A 19777-nucleotide genomic window follows, 5' to 3' on the forward strand; every position below is an offset into this window, starting at 1 on the left:
ATGAAGAATGTAAATTTACAGATTCAAAATGCTCAATGAACACTAAGCAGAATAAACATGAAAAAGGCCACACCAAGGCACATCATAGTCAAACCTTTGAAAACCTCAGATAAAGAGCAAATTTGGAAAGCAGCAAGAAATGACAAATTATATACAGTGGAACAATGATCACAGTGGACTTATCGTCAGGAACTATACAGGTCAGGAAAGACTAAGAAAAGCATCTTTAAAGTACTTAAAGGAAAAGCTGGCAGACCAGAATTTTATGTCTGGCAAAAAATATCCTTCACAAATAAAGGTAAAAGGAAGACTTCTTCACCAGTAACTCTCACTATAAAAAAAAAAAAAAAGCCAAAGGAATCATTTATGCTAAATGAAAATATTACCAGATGTAAACAAACATTATTAGGAAAAAGTAGAAAGCATTGGAAATGGTAAATATCTGTGCAAATAAAAATACTAAATTTTTTTGCTTCTTAATGTCTTTATAATACATATGGCTATTAAAAGCAAAAATTGAAGCATTTTCTTGTGGGATTTATGACCTATACAGATATACAACATATAACAAGCCTGAGCAACATAGCGAGACCTCGTTTCTACTAAAAATAAGATTAAAAAAATAAAATAAAAAACTAGATGTGTTGGTGCATGCCTATAGTCCTAGCTAATCAGGATGCTGAGGCGGGAGGATCCCTTGAGCCCATGAGATTGAAGCTGCAGTGAGCTATCATCACGCCACTGCACTCCAGTCTGGGCAACAGAGCAAGACACTGTCTCAAAACAAAACAAGTCAAAAAAAAAAACAAAAAAACACGTTGGGCGAGGTGGCTCACGCCCGTAATCTCAGCATTCTGAGAGGCTGAGGCAGGCAAATTGTTTGAGCTCAGGAGTTTGAGACCAGCCTAGGCAACATGGAGAAACCCCATTTCTACAAAAAAATACAAAAACTAGCCGGGTGTGGCGGTTCACGCCTGTAGCCCCAGCATCTCAGGAGGCTGAGATGGGAGGACTGCTTGAGCCTGGGAGGTGGAGGGTGTAGTGTGCACTCCAGCCTGGGTGATGGAGTGAGATCCTCGTCTCAGAAAAACCAAACAAAACAAACAAGAAAACATGACAGTCATAACATAAAGGAGATGATGGCGATAGGAACCTATATAGTTACAAGGTTTCTGTATTTTTTCATGAAGTAGAACAAGAGTAACTGTAAGTAAACTGTAAAAAGATGAAAATGTATATTGTAATCCCCAGGCCAACCACTAAGGGCAGAAATTGTAAAAATGAATTAAAAAGCCAGACCCACTGCTATGGACTGACCTGTGTCACCCCAAATTAATATATTGAAGCCCTAACTCCCAGTGTGGCTGTATTTGGAGTCAGGAAATAGGATGAAGTGAGGTCATTAGAGTGGAACCCTGATCCAATAGCACTGGTGTCCTTCAAGAGGAGACCCCAGACAGTTTACTCTTTCTCTCCACCGTGTGAGGACACAGGGACAGGCAACCACCTGCAAGCCAGAAGGGAACCCTCACAAGAAACTGAATTGCCCAGTGCTTTGACCCTGGGCTTCCTGGCCTCCAGAACTGTGAGAATACAAATTTTCAACATTTAAGGCATCCAATTTATAGTATTTTGTTATGGCAGCCCCCCAGCTAACTAAGACAACAATTATCTTCTTTCTTTAGAAGACACATGGAGGTTCAAAGTCAATAGACAAGAAAGTGCATACTATTCAAACAGTGAGCAGAGAATAAAGCTGAAGTGACTATAGTAATATCAGACAAAATATATTTCAAGACAAAAAGCACTACTAGAGATATAGAGGAATATTTGATAATAGTAGTCATAAATATGTATGCACCAAATAACAGAGCTTCAAAATACATGAAGTAAAACTTCCCAGAATTAAAGAAAGAAAGACACAATTTTGCAATCATATTTTAAAATGTTAACATTTCTCTCCCTATCAGCAAGTATATAAAATTCAGACCAAAACAAAAAAACCATCAGCAAACACATAAAATGAGTAACACCATCAACCACCTTGAACAGTCCACCCATCAACTGCAGAACACATTCTTTTCAAGTGCCAGAAATATGTTCACCAGAATAGAATACACACTGTGCCACACAACAAGTCTCAATAATTTTTAAAAGATTAGAATAGACTGAGTGTGGTGGCTTACACCTGTAATTGCAGAACTTTGGGAGGCTGAAGGGGGAGGATTGCTTGAGACCAGGAGTCCAAGACCAGCGTGACAACATAGCAAGACCCCGTCTCCATAAAACAAAGAAAGAGACTGGGCGCAGTGGCTCACGCCTGTAATCCCAACACTTTGGGAGGCTGAGGCGGGCGGATCACGAGGTCAGGAGACCGAGTCCATCCTGGTTAACACGATGAAACCCCGTCTCTACTAAAAATACAAAAAAATTAGCAGGGCGAGGCGGCGGGCGCCTGTAGTCCCAGCTACTCTGGAGGCTGAGGCGGGAGAATGGCATGAACCCGGGAGACAGAGCTTGCAGTGAGCCGAGACCACGCCACTGCAATCCAGCCTGAGCAACAGAGCAAGATTCTGTCTCAAAAAAAAAGAAAGAAAAAAGATTAAAATCATATCAACTATACTCTCTGGCCACAGTGGAATTAATTAGAAATCAACGACCATACAAATAACTAGGAAAAAAACATGGATCTGGAAATTAAGCAACATAGTTTTACACAGTGTTTACCACCCTGGGCTGGATGATTTCTTGTTGTGGGGAGCTATCCTCCACACTTAGGAAGCTCAGTAGCATCCTTGTCTATTCCTGCTAGATGCCAGTTGTACCTTTCTAATTGTGACAACCAAAAATGTCTCTAGACATTGCCAAATATTCCCTGGGGGACAAATCACCACAGTTGAGAACTATTGTTCTAAGTAATTTATAGATTGAAAAAGTAAACACATTAGAAATTAGAAAATATTTTGACTCGACATTTGTGGAATGTAGCTAAAGCTATGTTTAAAGAGAAATATATAGCATTAAACTAAATGCTTATTTTAGAAAAGAAGAAAGACCTAAAATGAATGATTTAAGTTCCCATCCTAAGAGATTAGAGGAAGAAGAGCAAATTAAACCCAAAATAAATAAAAGGAAGAAACAGTAAAAATAGGATCAGAAATCAATGAAAAGCAAAATTAACAAAGAATATAGAAAAAAAAAAGCCAAAAGCTCATTGTTTGAAAGGATCAATAAACCTGGAAAAACTTTAGCAAGGCCAGTCAAGAAAAATAGAGAGAAGACACAAATTACCAAAATGAGAAATGAAAGCAGACACCACTGGCTATTTTTAAAATTAAAAAAAAAATTTTAATATATTAGGCCAGGCACAGTGGCTCACACCTGTGATTCCAGCACTTTGGGAGGTGAGGCAGGAGGACTGTTTGAGTCCAAGAGTTCGAGACCAGCCTGGGCAATATGGTAAGACCTCATCTCTATAATTATTTTTTTTAATTAGATGGGTATGGTGATTCACACCTGTAGTCCCAACTACTCAGGAGGCTGAGGTGGGAGGATTGTTTGAGCCCAGGAGGTTGAGGTTGCAGTGAGCCACGTTCATGCCTCTGCACTCCAGCCTGGGTGACAGAGCGAGATCCTAGCTCAAAAAAACAAAACAAAACAAAAAACTTCTAGAACTTCATGCCAATATAATTGAAAACTTAGATAAATAGACCAACTTCTTGAAAGACACAAATTTACAACACTTCCTCAAGAAGAAATAGAAAATTTGAATAGCCTAATATCATATAAACATTTTGACTTCATAATTGAGAATCTTCTCACAGAAAAAATCCTAGGCCCAAATTGTTTTAGAGTAGTCCTCCCTTATCTTTGGGGGATACATTCCAAGACCCCTAGAGGGTGCCTAAAACCATAGATAGTACTGAACCCTATATATAGTATGTGTTCTCTATCCGATAATCAAGATGTCTTCTAAGTGACTAACAGGTAATGTATAAAGGGTGGATATGCTGGACAAAGAGCTAATTCACATCCCAGGTGGGACGGAGCGGGATGACCAGAGATTTCATCATGCTTCTTAAAATAGCATGCAATTTAAAACTTATGAATTATTTACCTCTGGAATTTTCCATTTAATATTTTCAGATCACAGTTGGCCATGGGTAACTGAAATCACATAAACTGAAACCATGGATAAGGGGGGACTACTGTGCTTATGAGTTCTATCAACCATCAGAAGAGAATGGATATCCATTCATCCCCTTTCATATGTAATATAAAAAATATGGGCACCACAAGGGATTTGTGAATGTGATGTACAAAAAGATGTGGGTTTGAAAAAAAAATCCCCAAAATAAAAAGGGGCTCTGTGCATTAACCTGTGTCTTGGGTAGTTGGGTAGCATCATCCTGGATATGGTACCCATATCTTTACATTGGCCTCATGCCTTTAACCAATAACCTAATACTTGACCATGTCATGGACCTAAATCTTCAACCCAAGAATCTCAGCCTAAATGCTAAATGCAGTCCTCTTTATTGGTAAGAAACGTTGCAAATCTAGGGAAATATATTTATATGCACATATGTACATATTCATGCACATACATACATATATACATATGTGTGTATTGTATATGTGTGTATGCAAATATATACATTTTTATTTTATGTTAATTACCTTTATAACCTTCTATTGCTTGATTTGGGTAGGATTCTGCCCTTCCCCTTCCCTGCCTGCATCCCTCCCTGTACGCATAGCTGAGGATCTCCATGCTGCATGATTGGGGTTAATTGCGCACGCTCATGCATGCACACACAGCATCCAGGTGATAACACTCCCTTCATAATTTGCTTCATTACCTGGCTTACCAGTTACTGTCTTATAGCCAATATACTGATCCATTTCATTTTTATTTGTCTCTACCTGCCAATGTTGGCCAGTCTAACAGCATTCTGTGTTCCTTATTTTACAGATGAGTTTCCTAGGTTAAGAGAAGCAGTGGCCTTTGCCCAAATCTACCATTCACTAGTAGGCATCCCCTTTCATATGTAATGAAAGGGCCACTAGGCCCCTGTGGACTGCATGCTGTATTCTCTCTTCCAGCATTCAACCAAGGCTTGTCCTCCTCAGCTATAGTCCAAAACCATTTTCCTTCATCAAAATGTATCTGTCCTACCTAATTCTGTCAAACACTTTTGTGCTATGAAGCAGAATTAAAACTAATAGTATAATCAGTAACATGCATTTTCACATGAGGATGTAATACTAACCCCCAGAGGGAGAGACATAAGATGATTTGCTGACCACATTACAGGTGTAGGTGTTGGGGACTGTAGTGGGAGGACAGAAGAGATCCAGTCACTCGAGGAGAAGCCACTCTGCTGCATCTGAAGATCATGCCTTTAGGCTCCTGGGAGTAACTGATGTTGAAAAGTCCCAGGCTTAGTAGGTCCTCCCCACCTCCTCTCTTCCAGGAAACTCAGTCCCATACCAGACAGCTCTGTTACCCAACACCCAGCCTGGGAGCGGCCAGCCACCCAGTTTATGCTGTCGGTGAGCTCATTAGAATGAATGAGATGAGTCAACATTCACACAAAGACCTTCTGGCCTGCAATCTGAGAAGAGGTTTAGGAAGAACAAAGCAAGGGGGAGAAATGTAACCAAGAACTATCTCTTTATTGCTTTTGAGTTGTTTAAGGGGATTTTAAGGGATTAAGGCTAAAGAAATGTTGACTGTAGGGAGAGGAGCAGGGTATCAGTTGAACAGAATAGAGGCCTTTGTGCTGACTAAGAGGAGAAGCACATGAAAAGAATATCTCAGCAGCCTGGCTGCTCGCAGTGGGAGGGGACTAGAAGTCAAAGGTGAATAAGAATGCCAGGTTTTCAGCCTATAGGGAGAAGTCAAGGCATAGGGACCTGTAGGGTCCCTGTTGGTTAGGAGTAGTCGGCTGAGGACTACCAGAGTTCCCCTGGCCCCTGCCTCCAATCTCCTCCCAAGTTTTTTTTCTTAGATGGAGTCCCACCCTGTCTCCCAGGTTGGAGTGCAATGGCGCAATCTCAGCTCACTTCAACTTCTGCCTCCTGGGTTCAAGCAATTCTCCTGCCTCAGCCTCCTGAGTATCTGGGATTACAGATGCCTGCCACCAAGCCCACTGATTTTTGTATTTTTAGTAGAGATGGGGTTTCACCATTTTGGCCAAGCTGGTCTCGAACTTCTGACCTCAGGTGATCCACCTGCCTTGGCCTCCCAAAGTGCTGGGATTACAGACATGAGCCACCGCGTCTGGCCTTCCTCCCAAATTCTTGACTGAAACCCTAGGAGGAAACTCACCACAAGCACTGAACACAAAGAAGGGCTAAGCCCTGGGAGACATGGAGGCAATGTGCCAGGAGACCCAGGGAACCAAAGGGTCACAAACAACTTCAGTGAGGCATATAAGATAAATCTTAGAGTATGATAGGCTCCATCCTGTTCCTTTCTTCTCTTTTCTCAGTTCCTACTTCTCCGTGGGACTTTCTGTTTCTATCATTGTATCCCCCATGTCTGCCCGTCTTGATCCTCTCCCTCTTTCTCATTCACGTCTGTTGCTGTGTTATCCTCTGGATATGCTCCCCTGCCATGGATACTATGGCTGAAACCCCCACAACTCCCTCAGATGGATGCATGACCAAGAGGGGATTTCCACTGATGAGAAATTTCCTCACCAGCCCCTTCTCTTTCCCCACCTGCTGCACACTCACAGTCAAAGGCATAAAGAACAGACAAGGGCTCTGGGCAAAGGAATGATTTATGCTCTTCTTTCAAGTAAGCAGCCTCAGAAAGCCCAATAATACTTTCTATTTTTATCCTTCACCAGATGTTACCCTCCCATTCTTCCAGTAATCCTGCCAGGTAGAGTTTACCTTCATTGGAGAAACTCATCATAGCTGTGGAGGCGGCACGTTGGGGAAGGGGATGCCTTACTTTTTCCCTCCGTATAGACCTGACCACCTTGGAACTATCCATATTCATTTCCTTTTTTAAAGGAAAGTCCTGTTCAGGACTTCTCTTATTACTGGAAGTTCTCTCTGTCTGATTGGTCCTGCCATGATCAACTCCGCCTTCCCTCTGTACCATTCATTCAAAGACATGGGTTGAGGCTCTGGCCCTGCCTCTAGGAAGCTGTGTGGGCTGGGGATGAGGGCTGCTTACCTCCCTTGACTCTTTTTCTCAACTTTCCGATGATGAACTGTGAGGGAATTGTTAAGACTATAACTCTAGTTGGAGTTTCATGTGACTCCTTGGAGGGCAGGGACATTTAAATCACCTGGGAAGCTTAGTAAAGCATCATCCATGCTTATCCAGGATGTGCGTCAGAATAACTCATGAAGTTTTTTAAAGTTAATTTCACATAGACATTGCTCCATTCCAGAAAATTCTGATGCCGTGGTTTGGAGGCAGGGCTCAGACATTTTTCTTTCTAAACTTAGAAAGATTATTCCTAATTGATTGACAGACCAAATGACATAAATCTCCTTGCTTGTGTCTCCAATACCAAGTGAAACGGATGTATCTAGTTATTATCTCACTATTAAGTTCGCCTGAACAACCACAAGTACCAAAGAGGATAAATCTTGACAGAAAAAAGAAACCCACAGGCTCTCTTCTAGCCCCTGATCTTTTACTGGAAACTTGGGTAATGTTTCAAACTGCAACAGCCAGAGCCAAAGACAATCTATACTCAAGCTCAGAGAATTTAGTTTATCCACTCTGACAAAAGCTTTAATAGCAGAAGTCAAGGAGAGCAACAGCCGGATGCATGACATAGGACATAAGAAAGCAGCTTCTCCGTTTCCTCTGTGTTGTAATTTCTTGCGAATGGATTGGAAGGAATTTGTCAGGTATTGAGGGTCTGTAGTGAGGTGCATGGCGGTGGGTTGGAGTGAAGTTGATCTCCAGGAGTGAAATTTATCTTAAAGAATAGGCTGCAAGTCAGGGTGGAAATGGATAGGTAGTGCATACTCAGTTCATTGTGGCTGAGACTAACATTTCCCGGGCCATGAGATGTCGATCCTTAGAGGGTTTTTTTGTTTGTTTGGTTTTGGTTTTGGTTTTGGTTTTGGTTTTGGTTGGTTTGTTTGTTGGAAACAGAGTCTCACTGTCACCAGGCTGGAGCGCAGTGGCACTATCTTGGCTCACTGCAAACTCCGCCTCCCAGATTCAAGGGATTCCCCTGCCTCAACCTCATGAGTAGCTGGCATTACAGGCACGTACCACCACGCCCAGCTAATTTTTGTATTTTTGATAGAGATGGGGTTTCACTATGCTGGCCAGGCTGGTCTCGAATTCCTGACCTCGTGATCCACCCACCTCGCCCTCCCAAAGTGCTGGGATTACAGGCGTGAGCCACCGCGCCAGGCCTGATCCTTAGAATTTTGTCCATGCATCTCCGTCTATTTAGGTTCATGCTCCTTTCTATGAAACTCTAGGACTTTCACAAATGCATCAGCCTCAAGAGGAAAGCTAAGGAGAGAGTGGCAGGGGGTGATTCAGAGACATGAACAGGGACCTCATTTGATAAGGCCTTTAGATTAGGATAAAGCATGTTCACCTTAAAATATTTATGTTAGTACAGTTTCAGTAGGATTTAATGTGCTCCGATTTATGTTTCTAAAAGAATATTCTGACTGCTGCATAGAGGATAGAGTGTAGGGGAATGGCAAGAGCAGGAGAAGGGATACCTTTTAGAAGGCATGGGCCAGGCACAGTGGCTCACGCCTATAATCCCAGCACTTTGGGAAACCGAGGAGGGTGGATCACCTGAGGTCAAGAGTTTGAGACCAGCCTGGCAAACATGGCGAAACACTGTCTCCACTAAAAAAGCAAAAAAATTAGCTGAGTATGGTGGCTCACACCTGTAATCCCAGCTACTAGGGAGGCTGAAGCAGGAAAATAACTTGAACCCGGGAGGCAGAGGTTGCAACGAGCCAAGATTGCACCACTGCACTCCAGCCTGGGCGACAGAGCAAGACCGTCTCAAAAAAAATAAATGAAAGAAAGCTTTGCAGATGTCCAGGCTGGAGAGTCTGGTGTCTTCGACCAGAGTGGTGAGATGTGGAAATATTTTTGAGATATTTTTATCAGACTTGCTGATGGATGGGATATGAAGAGTGAGGAAGAAAGAAATCAAGGGTGATTTCTATGTTATACTTGAGGAACCGGTGGCAGGTATAATTTACCATAATGAAGAAAACCTAGGGAGGACAGACTTGGGTGGGTGATAGGAACATAGAGAATGATGAGTCCCATTTTGACCATATTAAATTTGAGATATACTTAACTTGTCAAGTGGAGATATCAAGTAGATAGTACAATATATGTCTGTAATTATCATGATAGGCCAGGGCAAGAGGTGTGAATTTCAGGTTCATTAGCATATAAATAAGGTTTAAAGGTATAAAGTACATTATCTGTAGTGAGAGTACAGGCATTGAAGAGATGTAAACTTGGGCTGCAGCTCTGGTTCATGCCACAATTTCAAACAGACCAAAGGGTCCATATTGGCCAGGGTCCAGTTGAGAGACCAAAACCACACTCGTTATTTAAATAGATAGAATATAATATCTTTATATTGTTAATATCGTAATTGTTAACTAAACACAGTGTTGCCAACTAGCTTACAGAAAGGGTACAAACATCAATATTAAGTTATCATAGACATAGCAACTGCAGTAAGCAGCTACCATCTCTAAGACTTCGGGAACCAAAAGAAGATACTGGAGTATTGAAAACTTAGAAGCTTAGATAAGGGGCTCCACAGAGCTAAAACTCAGGCCTCTGAGCTGATGTTCCTGCCCTACTAGGGCTGATATCTCTGAGGTGGGTACAATGAGGCTTGTTCTTCAAATATTGAACAAAGTGCAAACTACAATCAGCTTCTGCCAACAGAAGGAATTGCTGCTGCCGGGATAAAGAAGCCTCCCTGGGATGATGCTCACAGGCATCAGAAGAAAACCAGCTCTAGTGCTTTATATTGGCAGAGGCTAAGAAGGGAGCCAGTAGGCAAAGAAAAAATGTAGTTTACAGAGTCCCAATCCTAGTAATCACAAAGCTGAGTACTGAAGGAGCTGACAATGACTTACTCACGGACACTCGTCTACATATATGTGAATATTCATACAACAAAACAATTCTGTGTTTCCTTACTCACAGCAACTATTCAGATACAGATCTTCTTACTACCTCAAAGAAAGAGATGCCAAGCCCAATGGTCATGACAGTCTTCTCTGACATATGTTAATTACTTCTCAAATGTATTCAAAATCTTATTTGAATATTCTGTTATCTAAGTACTAAATTGTGAAGTTATCGTCTAACAAAATTTGTATATAATAGTAAGGGAGGCCGGGCATGGTGGTTCATGCTTGTAATCCCAGCACTTTGGGAGACTGAGGTAAGAGGATTGCTGGAGCCTAGGAGTTTGAGACCAGCTTGGATAGCATAAAGGGATCCCATCTCTAATAAATGAATGAATGAATGAATGAATAAAAATAATAAAGGAAAGGATGAGAAAGAAGAAGAAAATAATATGTACACACACACACAAATGAGAAAGCAAATATGCACAGCTGTTACAGTCTGAATTCTGTAAATGGTTACAAGGCTGTAGCTGACATTCATGAACTTCCTTCTTCTACTACTCATCTTGTTTTCTTTGTCTTCAGCCAGAACCTCAGCTGATCAGGGTCCCTTATCTGGTAGAATAGCACAGATCTTCATTCTTGAAAGGTCTGAATCTTCAGTGTCTTTGACATTTTTGGTTGCTGAAGTTTTCTATTACCTTTTACTATTGAACATGAAAGTAAAGTCACGTGCCACATAATAACATTTTGGTCAGCAATGGATTGCATATATGGCAGAGGTTCCATAAAATTATAATAATGAATTTTTACTGTGCCTTTTTCTATGGTTAGATATGTCTAGACATACAAATACCCTTGTGTTACAATTGCCTATGGTATTGAGTTCAGTAACATTCTTTTTTTTTTTTTGAGACAGAGTCTCGTTCTGTCACCAGGCTGGAGTGCAGTGACGCAGTCTTGGCTCATTGCAACCTCCGACTCCCTTGTCCAAGCAATTCTCCTGCCTCAGCCCCTTGAGTAGCTGGGCTTAAGGCACATGCCACCATGCCTGGCTAATTTTTGTATTTTTAGTAGAGACGGGGTTTCACCATGTTGGCCAGGATGGTCTCGATCTCCTGACCTCGTGATCCGCCCGCCTCGGCTTCCCAAAGTGCTGGGATTACAGGCGTGAGCCACTGCAGCTGGCCGAATACAGTAACATTCTTACAGATTTGTAGCCCAGGAGCAATAGGCTATACCATATAGCCTAGGTACATAGGTGTATTAGGCTATAACATCTAGGTTGATGTAAGCACACTCTGTTACGTTCACACAAAGATGAAATTGCCTGACAAATTTCTCAGAATGTATCCCCATCTTAAGCAACACAAACTTGTACTTAGAGATACCTCAATGAATCTTTTATGTTCCAAACACTGACCTTCATGTTCCTGTTGTGTGGCCACAATTCAATTCTTTCTTGGTAACCAAGGTCAATTACTCTATCTCCACAAAAGAAGAGTAATACTCTTCCTTGTCTCTTGGGTCTTTGGCATGAGAAGCTCAAAGTGGCCAAACAGTTTCATCTAGGAAGCCAATGGAATTATAAATGTGTCTCCTGGGGGAAGCATTCTTTTAGGGGGAATAAAAATTTCAAAGTCAACAGATCTCAGGCCGGGCATGGTGGCTCACGCCTGTAACCCTAGCACTTTGGGAGGTTGAGGCGGGCAGATCACCTGAGGTCAGCAGTTCGAGACCAGACTGGCAGATATGGTGAAACTCTGTCTCTACTAAAAATATAAAAATGAGCCAGGCGTGGTGGTGTGTGCCTATAATCCCAACTACTTGGGAGGCTGAGGCAGGAGAATTGCTTGAACCCAGGAGGCGGAGGTTGCAGTGAGCTGAAATTGTGCCATTGCACTCCAGCCTGGGAGACAAGAACAAAACTCCATCTCAAAAAAAAAAAAAAAAAAGATCTGAAAATTTTGGAAATGAGAAACAAATTCTACAAGTGGGCTATTAGATATAGTAAGAGGACTCACTCCCATTTCTACCTCTTGATTTTCAGACCCATGTATTCTGGCAATGGGAGAGATAGAAACATAAATTGATCTCCAATTCAAAGCATATAACTCTTTCTATAATATATAATCCTAACCGTTTTATGTATTTATGTGCCGAAGAGTTTTTTTTCTCTCCTTGGTCAACTGGTAATAAGGAGTGCATGAAACCACTGGAGTATACTGATAGAGAGAAGGCAATGCAGCAGAAACTGATGTTGGAAAGAGTCTGGGGATCAAAAGCCTCAAAAGGAAAAGCAGTTTGCATAGCCGACTGGACTTCCTGCAGAGCCTTTGCTTGCTTTGATCATCATTCAAAATTTGTAGCCTTCCATATTACTTGGTAAATGTGTCTAAATAGCACATTCAAATGTGGTAGATATTATTTGTAACACTCAGAAAAGCCCACAAAGCACTGTGTCTCTTTTGTGGTAGGTGGTACACAGTATGGTAACTCATCTTTCACCTCGGGGATAGCCTGATGTGCTCCAGAACCTTCACTGGAGTGACAATTCCTGAATTTCCGTGAGGTTTATTTCTTACTCTCTGATTTGCGTAAGTCTTATTAAGGCATCTAAATTACTGCTAATTCTAGTTCACCAGATCAACATAATGTTAACAAGATTGCAGACCAGTGTGATATCAAGATGATCGAGATGTCTCCAGCATGTAATATGGCGCAGAGCAGAACTGGTGAAGCCCTGAGGCAAATTTGTGAAGGTATGCTGTTGGCCCTGTGGGATAGAAGCAAGCTGCTTCTGATGGTCCTCACAAATTGGTACGGGGAGAAAAGTATTTGCTAGGTCAGTAGCTACATGCCAGGTAATAGGAGCTATATTGATTCTTTTTTTCTGGTAAAGTTTCTATATCTAGAACCACAACTTGGAATAACTACCTGATAAAGTTTATGATAATGTACAGTCATTCTCCAATATCTATTTGCCTTCTGCATGGGCAAACAGGAAAGGTAGATGTGGCTTCATCACCTCAGCATCTTTTAAGTCTTTGATGGTGGTGCTAATCTCTGTAATTCTCTCAGAAATATGGTATTATTTTTCTGTTTACTATCTTGATAGAGTAAGTTCCAGTGGCTTCCATTTGATTCTCCCAACCATCATGGTCCTTACTCCATGGGTCAGACAACCAAGACTGGTACTCTTCTAGTTACTAAATATGTCTATCCAATTTACATTAATTAACTGGGGAAATAACTACACAATTGGTCCATGGACATATTGGGCCATCTGTGATTTGAAATTGATTTAAGAGTCCATATGTCACCTGGCCACAATAGCCCTTATTTTATTGGTGGCACTGTGGAATTTTGAATCTCCAGAAATCAGCATCAATTTAGAGATAGTGCCTAGTAATTCCTGAAAGCTCTGGGTAATTCCCTTTTTTCAGCAAGTGAGAAATTCTATTAAATGATTCTTACAATCATTCTAGGAAATGGCAGAAAGCTTTTTGGGAGAAGTCTCCAGTAGGTACTTCAGCATAATCCAACACACATGATGCCACTGTGTGCCTGGACACTAGCATCCCATTTTCCACTGGCAAGAAATGCAAGGCTGTGACTGAACCAATCCCAAAATACCATCTTTGAGAGTCTGTTTCCCGAGATCATTTTTGCTGCCAATTTCTGTATGTCAGTGACCATCCAGATGACACAATCTGCACTATTACATAAATAGAAAAAAGATAATGTTAAAAATGCTACCTAGGTGTACATTTATTAACTAGGTAACTAGAAGGGTAAATCCTAACCTTAAAGGCATCAAAAATATAAGAATTACAGAAAGCTCCTATCATTCTCAGGGCTGAAGGAACGTAAAAAAGAGGCTGGAAGTATTAATGCTTAAAAACTTAGAAGAAGGGCACCAAAGAGCCGAAACTCAAAGCTCTAAAGAGGTACTACCTAGCTGGTGTTGATATCTCTGAGCTCAGAGGAGAGTCCCTGTGAGCATAGGAACTAGACATTTAAGGAGGGGACACCAGGCAGCTGGTGCTGGTGTTTCTGAATGAGACATTATAAAGCTGATTCTGCAAGTATTAGAAAAACTACAAACTAGATTTAGCTGCTGCTATTGTAATAATCCCAACCTCTTCCTTTCATTATTCCTGACTTGGAGTTTTCCCTATTGCATAGATTAAGTAATTTTTGTTTTGTTTTGTTTTGAGACAGGGTCTAGCTTTGCCACCCAGGCTGGAGTGCTGCAGTGCAGTGGCATGACCATGGCTCCCTGCAGTCTCAACCTCCCAGGCTCAAGCGATCCTTTCACCTCAGCTTCCTGAGTAGCTGGGACTAGAGGTGCATGCCACCACACCCAACTATTTTTGTATTTTTTGTAGATACGGGGTTTTGCCATGTTCCCCAGGCTGGTCTCAAACCCTGGGCTCAAGTGATGCATCCACCTCTGCCTCCCGAAGTGCTAGGATTACAGGCATGAGGCACCACACCCAGCCAGATTAAGTAATTTTCTAGTAGGCTCTTCGTTTGTTTCATTCCTGAGGATACTGTGATAAATTAGCCACTACCAAAATGGGGTCAAAATACCTTGATGCTTACTCTACTACTGTTTCCCATTACTATAAATGTGCATACCTTGTCTCTGGTAGTTAAAGTCTGCCACTTGATATCTACTATACCCAAATCTCATCATCTTACTGAAATCTCAACTGTGCAAGTTCTATTGTCATATATACCACTAAGTTTTAAACACTGATGTTCCCCTCATGCATATCTTTCTCAATTTCTTAGTGAAAATTGTGTCCCCTGACTTTCTAGGGTGATATAGTAAAAGAGAGAGATATTCAGGCGATAAAACTATCCCAACACTTTCGTCCTCTTTGTATTCCTTTTTTTTGCATATGTCACGGATGTTGTAGCATCTCAAACTCATAAAATTATTGTTGAGTCCAAAATTCAATGAACTAAGTAAACTGTTAAAGCCACTTTCAGCTACTTAAGTAAACATATAAAATATAGAACCTCGGGTAAGAGCACTCATACCAAATTTAGCCTGATATAAATTTGCAATCTATTCCTTGGAATCATTCCCACATATATTCTTCATGTTACTGTCAATTTATATTTGCAAAATACTGGAGTTTTTTGGAATTACAAGTTTATAAATCAAACTTCATGTTTGTCCCCTAGAGCATTAAGAGATAAGACCCTTATTATAGGTAGAGGAAACAAAGGATAGTAGGGATGTGTCATGATATTGTTACAGGGTCTTCAAGCAATGAAAAGCTATTCTCCTCAGATGTTAGAATGCAGGTTATATCAACTGGAAAATAGAAGATCAGAATGGCTTAGAGGTTCAAGATTCTCAGCTTCATCTGACTCTACCCAGATATCCCCCCTCCAAGTCTCAGGGTCCTACTACTTTCCAATCAATGCCCTGATATTCACGCATATTCACACAAGAGATTTGATAAGGCTGTAGTTTATAGTTACGTAATTCTTCAAACTGCACTCTTCAATTTTGCATCAGTTTTCAGGGAAGTCAGTCCTGTGACTATAAGAAATGAGATTCCTTTTTAAAACTTGTTATTACTCACATGATTGTCAGTGTGCAAGAAATGAGATTCCTTAAGGCTGCCATATAAACTTTCTGGTTCTCTGACAATAACTTGATCCAGGAGTTCATAGCCCAAAACTTGTTATTTTCATTCTATAAGCATTCCAATATACTCTGAAGCAACCATCCTACTTCATAGTCTTTGTAGCCATTATTACCATCATAAATGTTAAGTACTATAATTGTTAGTAAGCACTGACAACAAACACAGATGATAGTTGGATTATTTGCATTACCACTACATGCTGTGAATTACTATCTTCCCATTTGTCACTGGCAAGGACCTCAGCACTGCATTCAAGTTCAAGAACAGGACCCAAACAATATTGTAGCTTTGAAAGTTTGCTTCCTGGGACCATTCCTGGAAACAGAAACCACACCAGTTATTGTGGCAGGGAGAATTTAATATAAACAATTGCTAACCAAGTATTGGAGAACTGAAAAGGCAAAAAGGACATATTGAGATATCATGAGAGTAATAGCTCTAGAGAACTACAAACCACTGCTTGATGAAATAAAAAAGGACACAAACAAATGGAAGAACATACCATGCTCATGGATAGGAAGAATCAATATCGTGAAAATGGCCATACTGCCCAAGGTAATGTATAGATTCAGTGCCATCCCAATCAAGCTACCAATGACTTTCTTCACAGAATTGGAAACAACTGCTTTAAAGTTCATATGGAACCAAAAAAGAGTCTGCATTGCCAAGACAATCCTAAGCCAAAAGAATAAAGCTGGAGGCATCACACTACCTGACTTCAAACTATACCAGAAGGCTACAGTAACCAAAACAGCATGGTACTGGTACCAAAACAGAGATATAGACCAATGGAACAGAACAGAGCCCTCAGAAATAATACCACACATCTACAACCATCTGATCTTTGACAAACCTGACAAAAACAAGAAATGAGGAAAGGATTCCCTATTTAATAAATGGTGCTGGGAAAACTGGCTAGCCATATGTAGAAAGCTGAAACTGGATCCCTTCCTTACACCTTATACAAAAATTAATTCAAGATGGACTAAAGTCTTAAATGTTAGACCTAAACCATAAAAACCCTAGAAGAGGGCCAGGCGCGGTGGCTCAAGCCTGTAATCCCAGCACTTTGGGAGGCCGAGACGGGCGGATCACGAGGTCAGGAGATCGAGACCATCCTGGCTAACACGGTGAAACCCTGTCTCTACTAAAAAGTACAAAAAACTAGGCGGGCCAGGTGGTGGGCGCCTGTAGTCCCAGCTACTCGGGAGGCTGAGGCAGGAGAATGGCGTAAATCCGGGAGGTGGAGCTTGCAGTGAGCTGAGATCTGGCCACTGCACTCCAGCCTGGGCGACAGAGCAAGACTCTGTCTTAAAAAAAAAAAAAAAACCCTAGAAGAAAGCCTAGGCAATACCATTCAGGCCATAGGCATGGGCAAGGTCTTCATGATTAAAACACCAAAAGCAATGGCGACAAAAGCCAAAATTGACAAATGGGATCTAATTAAACTAAAGAACTTCTGCACAGCAAAAGAAACTACCATCAGAGTGAACAGGCAACCTACAGAAGAGCAGAACATGTTTTACAATCTATTCATCTGACAAAGGCCTAATATCCAGAATCTACAAAGAACTTAAACAAATTTACAAGAAAAAATCAAACAACCCCACCAAAAAGTGGGCAAAGGAAATGAACAGACACTTCTCAAAAGAAGACATTTATGCAGCCAAAAGACACATGAAAAAATGCTCATCATCACTGGCCATCAGAGAAATACAAATCAAAACCACAATGAGATACCATCTCACACCAGTTAGAATGGCAATCATTAAAAAGTCAGGAAACAACAGGTGCTGGAGGGGATGTAGAGAAATTGGAACACTTTTACACTGTTGGCGGGACTGTAAACTAGTTCAACCATTGTGGGAGACAGTGTGGCGATTCCTCAAGCATCTAGAACTAGAAATACATTTGATCCAGCCATCCCATTACTGGGTATATACCCGAAGGATTATAAATCATGCTGCTATAAAGACACATGCACATGTATGTTTATTGTGGCACTATTCACAATAGCAAAGACTTGGAACCAACCCAAATGTCCATCAATGATAGACTGGATTAAGAAAATGTGGCACATATACACCATGGAATACTATGCAGTCATAAAAAGGGATGGGTTCATGTCCTTTGTGGGGACATGGATGAAGCTGGAAACCATCATTCTGAGCAAACTATCGCAAGGACAGAAAACCAAACACTGCATGTTTTCACTCATAGGTGGGAATTGAACAATGAGAACACTTCGACACAGGGTGGGGAATGTCACACACTGGGGTCTGTCATGGGGTGGGGTGGGGGGAGGGATAGCATTAGGAGATAAACCTAATGTAAATGATGAGTTAATGGGTGCAACACACTAACATGGCACATGTATACATATGTAACAAACCTGCGCGTTGTGCACCGGTACCCTAGAACTTAAAGTATAATAATTTAAAAAATGAAAAAAGAAAGTAATAGCCCCAGAAAGCAGCAACCACCTAGGATGGGATAATTAAAGGAAGAGTATTAGTACTGGGATGTGCAAATTTGAAGAAGAGTTCTACAGAGCTGGCACCAGGATGTCTGAGAAAGAGGCATTGCTGTTCTGGTGCTGTGCCTCAAGACCTCAGAGAAGGAACCACAAGGGGCTGAGAATCAGATTTCTGAAGAGGAGGCATCCATCACCTGGGACTTGCTAGTGTCACTTCATGGGCACAATGAAGCTGATTCTGAGAATGTGGGGGAAAATGCACCTGAAAACCAGCCACTGCCACTGGAACCAACTGTGGCTTCCAGGGTGAGAAAATGCTGACTTGATGACGCTGACAGGAAAAAGGAGCAAACAGGAAGGAGCAGATCCCTTTCCTTCCCTCAACCTCCCAGCCTCCCACTGGCACCCCTCTGGGCAAAGTCTAACGGAGAGCAAGCTGGCAAAGCAGACATGTGGTGTGCAGGCTCTCAGGCCCAGCTCCCAGAGCAGAGTATATACAGGTACACTGAAAATGGGCAACAGCAGCTAAATAAAATGGAACACGGGAGACCCAATATAGGAGCCATGGGAAGGCACTTCTGAAATGACAGTGAAAGGAAGCTCTGAAGTAACAGTGCAGTCTCTGTTTACCCATTCTTCTGATTTTGAACCCCTGAAGTTTAAGAACATAGTTTACCAAGATAAAATACCCTTTGAACAGCAGGGAAGTGGGAGAAGATAAGTGGACAAAGGTAAAAGTTTCTTCAGCTGCTGGAGCGAGATAAAAAGAGACTGTTAACATGTAAGTAGTTTTCATTCTTATGACACATGCAAAGCACTTCTTACAATGCTTGGCATGTAGCAAGGACTCAACAAACATAAAATACTGTTTATTACTATGAGTAGTAAGTAGTAGAAGTTATAGAAATACCTGATACCAGATGGGCTCCCAGTAAATGATGATTATTCCTACTGTTCATATTTGTATATGACAGAGCATAAAACTTTAGAAAAAAGAGCTCATCAAAAGGATTTATACAGCCATAAAAAGGATTGAAATCATGTCCTTTACAGCAACGTGGATGCAGTTGGAGGTCGTTTTCCTAAGCGAACTAATGCAGAAACAGAAAACCAAATATTGATGGGTACAGTGGCTCATGGCTGTAATCCCAGCACTTTGAGAAGCTGCAGCAGGAGGATTACTTGAGCCCAGGAGTTCAAGACCAGACTGGGCAACATAGTGAGTAAGACTTTGTATCTAAAAATAAATAAATAAAATCTAAAAAAGGAAAAACAAACAAACAAAAAACAAGTATTGTGTGTGCTCACTTAAAAGTGGGAGCTAAATCTTGGGTTCACATGGACAAAAAGATGGGAACAATAGATACTAGGGACTCCAAAGGGAGGGGGGAAAGGGCTGAAAAACTTCCTATTAGATACTGTGTTCACTGTCTGGCTGATGAGATCGACAGTAGCCCAAACTTCAGCACCACAAAATATATCTTTCTTTTTTCTTTGAAACAGGGTT

This window comes from Trachypithecus francoisi, unplaced genomic scaffold, assembly GCF_009764315.1.
Source record: "Trachypithecus francoisi isolate TF-2019V2 unplaced genomic scaffold, Tfra_2.0 Lachesis_group17, whole genome shotgun sequence".
NCBI classification, from domain to species: Eukaryota; Metazoa; Chordata; class Mammalia; order Primates; family Cercopithecidae; genus Trachypithecus; species Trachypithecus francoisi.